The sequence below is a fragment of the Macaca fascicularis genome, chromosome 11 (genome assembly GCF_037993035.2).
Source record: "Macaca fascicularis isolate 582-1 chromosome 11, T2T-MFA8v1.1".
In the NCBI taxonomy this organism is placed as follows: Eukaryota; Metazoa; Chordata; class Mammalia; order Primates; family Cercopithecidae; genus Macaca; species Macaca fascicularis.
Window position 1 is genome coordinate 25323117 of NC_088385.1, and position 10716 is coordinate 25333832.

The 10716-nt window shown below is 39.5% G+C and overlaps 1 pseudogene; it reads left to right on the plus strand.

Moving 5' to 3' along the window:
• Positions 1-1001: 1001 nt before the first annotated feature.
• Positions 1002-9180, plus strand: LOC102145398 (leucine-rich repeat-containing protein 34-like; annotated as a pseudogene).
• The last annotated feature ends 1536 nt before the right edge of the window (positions 9181-10716 follow it).

Sequence of the window (10716 nt, forward strand, 5' to 3'; positions counted from 1 at the left end):
ACTTAGATAATATATTTGGAAAAAGGAAGAGTATTTTAATAGCCTTTTGAAATAATTTTGGATGTTTCCCTTTGATTTTGTACCTAACTCCAAGTGTTAGTTTCTTGAAGGTTAATTGTGAAGTGCAGTCTAAAACTCTATCAGTAAATGTTTTGTACTCAGTTATGTGAAAATCTATTGTCAATCCTGCACTTTAAATGGCTTTTTTACCCATTCATGATTTTGTAACATTATGCATTAGTCAATGGGAAAATATTAGTTCCCTGAATTATGCAGATTATTCAAATGTTGACATGTCTCATTATATAATATCAAAAAATCACATTTCCTAATATCACTACTGACCTCACCTGACAATATTGGGAAGCCATCAAGCTTACAGAGGCAAATTTTCCAAAATTTTTGCTTGAAAGTTCAAATGTTATCACTGGCAACAAAGACAGTCAGTTGTTTTCTTTAAACTGACAATGTCACTTGGTTTATTTTCAAGAAAATGTCTGCCAAAAACCCAAGTTTGAATAAACCTAATTTTTCTGTTAGTTGATTTTCGGATAAAAAATGTGTTCCCTAAAGAAAGTCATTCAGCCTGCAATTCAAACAATGGCACAAGTGTCTTTCCTTGAGCCAATTTCACTTTGGACCGGAAGTAGTTTATGAGAAGTTTCCATGTTTTTATACAGAATGTTAATATTTCTACGTTTTTATACAGAATGTTGTTAATAAATAGATGTGTAATAAGTGGTCATCAGGAATGGTTACCCTCTCCTCAAGGGCATTCTTACATTTTCATTTTAAACTACAAGAGCAATAGTTGGCATTTCATTTTAAACTACAAGAGCAACAGTGGTGAAGCATATAATTAACTTCTAATTGAGTTTAGTACCACTGTCTTCGATTTATGCTAAAGTGACAGCAATTTACCCACCATTGTTTTTGTATTTCAATGCAATTGTCAATACAGTAAAAAAAAAAAAAAAAAAAAAAAAAAAAAAAGGCAGATAATGTCTTTGTATGATTATGAAAATGTAGTTTTGATCTCCAGGGTTCCAGGTAAGAGTGTTAGGGAACCCCATGGGACCACAGATCATACTTTGAGAACAGATTCTCTAAACATTCAAGTGTCTGTCTCAGAATTTAGTTACTGGATCTTCTCTTCTCAATTTGCTCTAAATCCCTAGAAAATTCCATCTAGCCTCGTGGCTTTCAGTCTTATTTATATACTCACAGCTCTTAAGTTTATAGCTCATATATAAATCCTGAATCATTGTCCTGCAGACTAGATGTCTACAGGTATTTCTAACTTAACATTCCTGAACAGAATCCCTGACGTTATTGTCTTCCCCTAGCTTACAAAAAGAGTTTTGCGCTCTTTCTCATGTTATCATCTGACAAAAAATCCATGAGCCTTCTGATTCTCTTTCTTTCACCTCACATTCAATCTATCAACAAACTTTCTCTTAATTTAGAACCCAGATTCTGACCATTTCTCACCATCTGCACTGCTACTACCCAACTGCCACCATCATGTCTCATCTAGCTCACTGTATCACCTTGCCAAATTGTCTCCCTCCTTTCTTTAGTTACCTATGTTGTTGTGTTTTTTTTGTTTTGTTTTGTTTTTTTCCCCAACATAGCAACCAGAGTAATCTTCTTGAAAGGTCAGATCATGTCTGACTCTGGCTCAAAATATTCGAATGTCTTCCCACGTCACTCAAAATAAAAACCAAAATTATTACAATGGTATATTAATTACCTATTGCTGCACAAAAAAATCAACCCCAAAACTTAGTGCCTTGAAACACCATCCCTTTTATTTGCTTAAAATTTTATGGGCCAGTGCAATTTGAGCTGGACTCGAGTGAGATATTCTTCTATTGGTTTTGCTGGGAATTACTCATGTGACTGAAATTGTGAGGTAGCTTGACTGGGGCTAGATTGTCTGAAAAACGCACTTACATGCCTGGCGGTTAGTGCTGCTGTTGGTTGGGTCAAATGACTCCAGCATGAAGGCTACTAGCTCAGGCTTTTTCATATGGCAACCTCAAGGCTATAAGAGAGGGCAAAGCAAATCACAGGGCCAAGCCTGGAGTCAATGTCGTGTTGCAGGATACTTTCTTGACCCCTTTGCAGGACTTGCAACAGAAGTGCCCCATTAACTCAGTCCACCCCACTCAACCCCTCACAGGTGGGAGAACTTAGGTGCCGGCGGGAGCAAGCTCCACTCACTCAGGTCTGCTGTGCTGCAATCCTCAAGGGAGGGAGTGCTCAGGCGAGCAAGTGTAGGAACCAGCTGCTTTAGTACCAGCAGGAGCAAACTCCACGTAGGCCCCATGGCAGCATCCAGGTTTGGGTGCCTGTGACTCCAAGGCCCCAGAGGGTGTGTTACAATGCTCCCTTAGTTCCACTGTCCACGAACAGCAGTGTCACATGGGGCAGCTGCCCTCCACCAGTGAGGGCGAAGGGCCAGTATGACAGCTTTTTGGGGGTACCCATGCTTAGTGTATCCCGAATTCTTTTCTGGTGCCCAAAAGGAATGAGGTCATACAGACGACCTGAAGCATGGTGAATGTGTAGAATTTTATTGAGTGATGAAAGCAACTCTCAGTGGAGAGGGGAGCTGGAAAGGGGATGGGAAGGGCAGGTCACTCTCCCTTAAGGTTAAGTCACCTCTCTGCTTCTCTCTTCTGAAGTCAAATTGCCTCTTTCTGACATCCAGCTGCTTTCTCTGAAGTCAACTTGCTTCTTCCCAACATAAGCCACTTCTCTCCTCTGCCAGCTAAGTCTGGAATCTTTACAGACATAGGATGAGGTGGAGAAGGCCATAGACAGTTTTGGAAAAGGCAACATTCAATTGGTAGAAAGACATTATTCAGAAAGAACCAATAGGAAGGAAAAGAGTAGGCACACAGGGATGGAAGTTCTCACTTTGGGCACTGGATTTCAGGCTTTTCAGCTGGAAGGTGGGGTTTTGCCAGAGACCCGCCCCGTCTGCCTAGAATTTCTCTTCTTCCAACCTCTATCATTGGATCAGTGGGAGGGACTAACAAGGTATGAACCAGTGGTATGCCAAAGGTGGGACCATGAGAGCAGCCTATCCTAAGGCCAGGCACTAAGCAGATGTATTGTCCATTGAGAATCTTGAAACAGTACTAAAACCTACTGAAAATTACTTTTATTTTTATTAGCATAGTGAGCCATTAATTCTAGATAATGGCAATGATAACATACTCCTTCCTGAAAAATTATTTTGTTGGTTTAGTTTTAATAATTGTTGCAGATACTATTACATTTTATTTTATTTTATTTTATTATTTTTTATGAGACGGAGTCTTGCTCTGTTGCCCAGGCTGGAATGCAGTGGCATGATCTCGGCTCACTGCAATCTCTGCCTCCCAGGTTCAAGGGATTCTCCTGCCTCGGCCTCCCAAGTAGCTGGGATTACAGACGCTCACCACCATGCCCCAATAATTTTTTGTATTTTTAGTAGAGACGGGGTTTTACCATGTTGGACAGACTGGTTTTGAACTCCTGACCTCAAGTGATCCACCTGCCTCGGCCTCCCAAAGTGCTAATATTACAGGCATGAGCCACTAGGCGTGAGGTTGAGAAGTGACTTAACCTCAGGGGAGAGCAACCTGCCCTTCCCATCCCCTTGCAGCTCCCCTCTCCACTGAGAGTTGTTTTCATCACTCACCCAGCCACATTTTTATTACTTTTTAAATAAACATTTTATTCTACATGGTAGCTAATTCAGAGAACTTTCAATTATATAGTTGCCTCCAACATACATAGATTCAGCTACCTGTGTTGGTTGCAAGATTACATTTGCAACATTTATGAATAAATTGAGCTCCCTTGGATCCTGTCTCCAATCTCCATAGCACTACCTATTCCTGAATTTATACAGTAGATTCTAAATTGGAAATCAGGCTGGGCACAGTGACTCATGCCTGTAATCCCAGCATTTTGGGAGGCTGAGGTAGGAGGATTGCTTGAGCCAAAGGGTCAAAGTTCAAATGGTTAGGCAGACAGAAAAGCCATTAAATAAGTCATTGTGCTTTTTAGTATATATTTGCTCTTTATTTTTTATTGGCAGTATTATATAAAAGTTGAATAGAAGAACATTTTTAGTATGTTTCTTTTATGGTCATTATTAGGATTCATTTTATTTTATGATTATTTCTAAGAATAGTTTTTTCATGTCAAAGAGGGAGTTGTTAAAAGTTATCTGCAAGATGAAAAATTTCTGGAAATAGATGCTAGTTATGGTTGCCAACAATGTAAATGTATTTAATGACACTGAATTGCACACGTAAAAGAGGCTAAAATGACAAATTGTATGCCATGTATATTTTACCACAATTTTTTAAAAAAATACTTGCTTGGGCCACACTGCGGAGTATTCAATTGGTATCTCTGGGGGTGGGACCTAAGTATCTTTTATATTTGTTATTTGTAAGTTTGCTTTGAAAGTAGTAAAGAACAGAATAAGTACAGAGAAAATGGGATTTGTGATAGAGAGGGCAGATCTGAGAATTTTCTAAAAAAAGAAAAGTCCACAAAAACAGATCAAAATAATGAGAAAGGAGATGATAAAGATGGAGAAGAGTAAAAAAAAAAAAAAATCCCATTTAATAAGTATAGGATTGCCTGAGAAGCAAATGAGAACAACGGGAACAGAAACAAAAATCAAAGATGTAATTGAGGAAAATGTTGCTGAGAGAAAAATAAAAAGAAAACAACCAATTTGAGCCTATAAATTAGAAAAGTTTCCTGTATTTCAGGTAAAGTCAGTAACAAGGGACGCATACCTTTATAGAGTCTAAAGGGAATGACAGTTTATTTTGCATTACCAATACATTTTGTTTAAAAAATTGTTCTGTGGGTCAACTGTACTAGGTATACCACTGGTATGTATACAAGGTAGCATAATTCACTTGGAACAATTATGGAAACAATCTACCAGAAAGCCTTATGACATAGGTGACCACAGGTGGAACGCGGTGGCTCACCTCTGTAATCCCAGCACTTTGGGAGGCTGAGGTGGGCAAATGACCTGAGCCCAGGAGTTCGAGACCAGCCTGGGCAACCTGACAAAACAACGTATCTACAAAAAATACAAAAATTAGCTGGCCATGGTGACATGCACTTGTAGTCTCAGCTACTTGGGAGGCTGAGGTGGGAGGATCACCTGAGCCTGGGGGAGATCAAGACTGCAGTGAGCCATGATTGCACCACTGCACTCCAGCCTGGGTGACAGAGTGAGACTGTGTCTAAAAAAAAACAAAAAAGTGACCACATATCCTACTGCCTGCTCACTTTAGCATCTTCCTGGATTTTTCATTTTAAATAAAATATGATTATCATTTTAAATAAAATATTATAATGCAATAGATGCATTTTAATAATCTGAGATGATTTTGGTAAGCCTTCACTTTCTATTTCCAGCTTCTGTCATGGTCTCTTCTAGTAGTATGTGAGATGTAAGTGCATCAAACAGAGACTTTAGCTACACACATGTTAAATCTTAAATATGATCAGGTTATCACTCTTTCCCCAGCCCTTTCCAGACATAGAATAACTTATGCTCCATTTTGAAGATACCCATTCAGGGAATCTGTGAATATAAAAAAGTTCACTTGGACATGAGCGGTGAGGGTCAGCTGAATTTGGTCTCAGGTGGCAGTGAGTGAAGTTATTAATTAACACAGCTGTTCCTTCCAGCCACTTAGTTGATCAGCCAGTTGTGCCATGACCTGTGACTGGCATGTGTTTTAGCTTCCAAGATGCAAATATCCACCAGTCTGCCAGTCCCTGGAGATGAGTGAGAAATATAATAAATTGTTGGTTAGAAGTACATTAGTTAGAAGTACAGGAGATACATGCAGGGAATAAAGGCGGCACAGTCCTACTATAAAAGTGTATTGAGAAGTCTGGGAATTTTTTTTTTTTTTGGAATGAAGTTTTGCTTTTTTTGCCCAGGCTGAAGTGCAATGCTGCAATCTAGGCTCACTGCAACTTCCGCCTCCTGAGTTCAAGCAATTCTTCTGCCTCAGTCTCCTGAGTAGCTGAGACTACAGGCATGCATGGCCATGCCGGGCTAATTTTGTATTTTTAGTAGAGATGGGGCTTCTCCATCTTGGTCAGGCTGGTCTTGAACTCCTGACCTGAGGTGATCTGCCCACCGCAGCCTCCCAAAGTGCTGGGATTACAGGCATGAGCCACCATGCCTGGCCAGGAATTTTTAGTACTATATTTTGTCATTCATTGCACAATTCACATATAAAATAACTTACTTATGCTATTGAGTGGTAATGCGTTTTTATTTTATAATAAGCCTTTTTAACAATAATGTACTTAAAAATAATGTAAGCTTATTGTATTAGTCTGTTAAGGTTGCGATAACAAAGTACCTTCAATTGTGGGTTGCTTAAAGCACTTAAATTCATTGTCTCACAGTTCTGAAGGCTGGAAGTCCAAAATCAAGGTGTCAGTGGGATTGGTTCCTTCTGAGGGCTATGAAAGAGAATCTGTTCCATGCCTCTACCCTAGCTGCTAGTGAATTGCTGGCAAACTTTGGCATTCCATGGCTTGCAAAAATATCACCCCAATTCTCTGTCATTATTTTCACATGGTATTTCCCTTGTATTCATGTCTGTGTCCCAATTTCTCCCTTTTTATAAGGACACCGTCACATTGGATTAGAGGCCACTCTACTCCAGTATTACCTCATCTTAACTAATTAAGCCTAAAATGACCCTATTCCCAAATAAGATCATATTCTGCAGTACTGGTGCTAGGACTTTAATATACACATTTGTGGGGGTGGGGTGGGGCATAATTCAACCCATAACATACATGTTTAATGAAAAAATGACTGTGTTTCCATTTCTTAAGAACATTAATGGTGGACATGTTATTTGAACAGCACGTTTGCCACTATTTACATCTACCATAGGGACCGTGGTAGTATCACCGACTGCTGAAAATCCGAAATAAACAAATCAGTTAAAGAAACATTGGCTTCTACTTTAAAAGTGAATACTTAATTTTAAAAGACTGTACCCAGAGACAAAAATTTAAAATACGAAGATGTAGAAAGCCTATTTACATATCACTTTGTGAAGCACACCTTTGAATTAGATCAATGTTTCAATTAATTTTGCCCGTTTTTATTGAAACTTCTTTTGTGCACTTATGAAAAGTGGAGCAATAGCTATTAAGGTGTTGGCTCCATTAGCAGAAGGAAAGGCTTTGCAAACAGTTCAATGGTGGCTGTTTTTTTTTTTTTTCTCCCAGTGTTATCAGATGCTTAAAATAGAATATCAGTTAATTTCAGTAATAGAGTTTCTTCATTTGATTCTTCATTTATAGAATCAAAACAAATCTTTTGGAAGGTCATTTTTCTGTCTAAAGTGAATTACCTAACATTATTGTAAAGGCTCATCTCTTTACAATTAAAGAGATGAGGTAGGGACCTCATCTCTACAAACAATTAAAAAATTAGCCAGGAATGGTGGTGTGCACCTATAGTCTCAGCTACTTGGGAGGCTGAAATGGGAGATCACTTGAGCTAGGGAGGTTGAGGCTGCAGTGAGCCATGGTTACGCTACTGCACTCCAGCCTGGGCTGCAGAGCAAGACCCGGTCTCAAAAATTAAACAAATAAACAAACAAACACCCCCCCCCAAAAAAAACGAATTAGTATTGAATGGTGGCACAGCTGCTGCAGCCTGTGGGGTAAAAGGAGTACGTGGAGCAGCTAGTAGGATGCCACCTCTTGCCCTGGGTGGCTCACCCCCTCTGCCACCCATTGTGGCCACAACTCTGGCATTGACCCCAATGGGCATAACTAGAAGAAGGAAGCACATTAAATATTGCTGTTAATAATTACTTATTGCCAGTAAAAAGAGTAACAGGTGAAGATTTTTGGGTTCTTTCTAGAATTTTAAATAGTTAACTAGCCTGGATGCAGTGGTTCATGCCTGTAATCTTAGAAATTTGGGAGGCCAAGGCAGGATAATCACTTGAGCCCAGGGGTTCAAGGCTTCAGTGAACTATGATAGTGCCACTGCATAATCTTAATTCCTTTTTTTTTTTTTAAGAATCAGTTATATATTAAGAGTTTGGATGTTAGATACAACCTCATAAGTGATGTTGACACATACTATAGTGTAAAACTGCTTCAGAAATAACTTAATCTCATTTACTTAAACCTTATGTTTGATGATACTGGGCCTGAAGGAGGAGTGTTTTTTTGTTTTGTTTTGTTTTGTTTTAAACAGAGTTTCACTCTGTTGCCCAGGCTGGAGTGTAGTGGTACAATCTTGGCTCACTGCAACCTCCACCTCCCAGGTTCAAGCAATTCTCCTGCCTTAGCCTCCCGAGTAGCTGGGATTACAGGCATGCGCCACCATCCCTGGCTAATTTTTATATTTTTAGTAGAAACAGGGTTTCATCATGCTGGCCAGGCTGGTATCAAACTCCTGACCTTAGGTGATCCACCTGCCTCGGCCTCACAAAGTGCTGGGATCACAGGCGTGAGCCACTGCATTCAGCCAAGGTGGAAAATTGATTGGCAAAGCAGTAAATAAGAACAGAACTCTGAAATACTTAAGAATGACTGGAAACAAGATTAAAAATAAGAGTGGAACATTTTTTGCTGCAATGCTGCAAATTAATTCATCCTTAGAGAAAGTAGGTCTGGGTTACTGTGATCTGGGAATGCAAAGTCTGATAGCATTTGCTACAGTACTAACTAAAAACAAAGCCATTAAGGGAATAAACCTAAACTGACCTGTGCAGTATGGCAAACAGAAAGAGTCCACGGCCCACCTAGGCCATATGTTGAAAGAAAATAACTGCCTTGTTCAACTACACATGTGTAAGCATAATATAAAAAACTGTAGTATACAACATTTACATGTTATTCACTGTATCTGAACAGTAGCCTATGCTGCCTTGATATCAGCTGCAATCAAATAACTCAGGATGGAATTATGTATCTGGCTGATGTAAAAACAATATTACCCTAGATGGAGTAGATTTTTCTTTTAACAGAACAGAAATTGCAGGAGCAAAGTATCTCCATGAAATTCTTACTTCACACACTGGGAGTTTTAAAGCATTGTCAGTAGTCAGCAACAACGTAGAGGAGGACCTGCACTTTCACAATCAATGAAGACAAATCCCACATTTTCTAATATCTACATTTGGGGAAACAAATTTAGCCTGGGCAACATAGTGAGACCCCATCTCTACCAAAAAATTACAAAAATTAGCTGGCCATGGTGTTACGTGCCTGTAGTCCTAGCTACTTGGGTGGCTGAGTTGGTAGGATCACCTGAGCCCAGGGAGGTCAAGGTTAGAAGTGAGCTGTGATGGTGCTGCTCCACTCCAGACTGAGCAACGTGAGACCCTGTCTCAAAAACAAAACAGAACAAAAGGAAAACAAATTTGATGAGGCTACATGTGTATTATGTTCAGACATAATTCAAATAGGCCATCTAGAAACAGACAATAGGCCAGGTGCACTGGTTCATGCCTGTAATCCCAGCACTTTGGGAGGCCAAGACAGGCAGATCACTTGAGGCCAGGGGTTCGAGACCAGCCTGGCCAATATGGGGAAACTCTGTCTCTACTGAAAATACAAAAATTAGCTGATCATGGTGGCACACGCCTGTAGTCCCACCTACCTACTCGGGAGGCTTAGGCACAAGAATTGCTTGAACCCAGGAGGCGGAGGTTGCAGTGAGTCGAGATCACGCCAGTGCACTCCAGCTGGGTGACAGAGCAAGACTCTTTCTCATATATAAATAAATAAACAAAAGCAGACAACACAAATGTGGAGTTATTTGTGGTGGATGGGTGCTCACAGAAGTCTCCAATGACCTTAAAAAACATTATTATTGAACACCAACTTATGGAGAAGTTTAGAGCCTCTCATCTAATGCAGATTTTGCTCTTGTTCCAGTAAGTCAACATGTGTGAAAAAGAAGATATAAAATCTTTTTTGTTGTTGTTGTTGTGGGGGATAGACTCTTGCTCTGTCGCCCAGGCTGGAGTGCAGTGGCGTGATCTCGGCTCACTGCAACCTCTGCCGCCCAGGTTTAAGCGATTCTCCTGCCTCGGTCTTTTGACTAGCTGGGATTACAGGCGTGCGCCACCATGCTCCGCTAACTAAAATCGTTTTTATACATTTGTCTTATTGCTTTCACAGAGATTTTTATAGTTTATTAAATTTTTCTTTCATAAATTAAAACAAGTTACTTTTATCAATTGTATAAAAGGTAATCACTATATTAAACTTTGTATAACTGTCCATTGTGGGAAAAAGAAAGCTTTCAGCCCTGAAACATAATTTTTGCAAAAATTACTCATCCAAACACAGATGCTGGTGAGTCACAGAATGATGGTAAAGACAATGATCCTAATGAATTAAGAAATCTGTGGAGCAAAATGTACTAAGAATTGGTTTTGGTGCACAAAATTATGAATTTTATGCAGACATGCAGTTCATAAAAAGAGCTAAAGATGCAAATAAGCACATGAAAAGATGTTCAATGTCATTAATCACTAGAGAAGTACAAATGAAAACCACAGTGAGATACCACTATACAATCTGTACTAGTCTGCTTGGCTATCATAACAGAATACCACAGAATGGACTGCAACAGGAATTTATTTTCTCACATTTCTGGAGGCTAGAAGTCCAAAA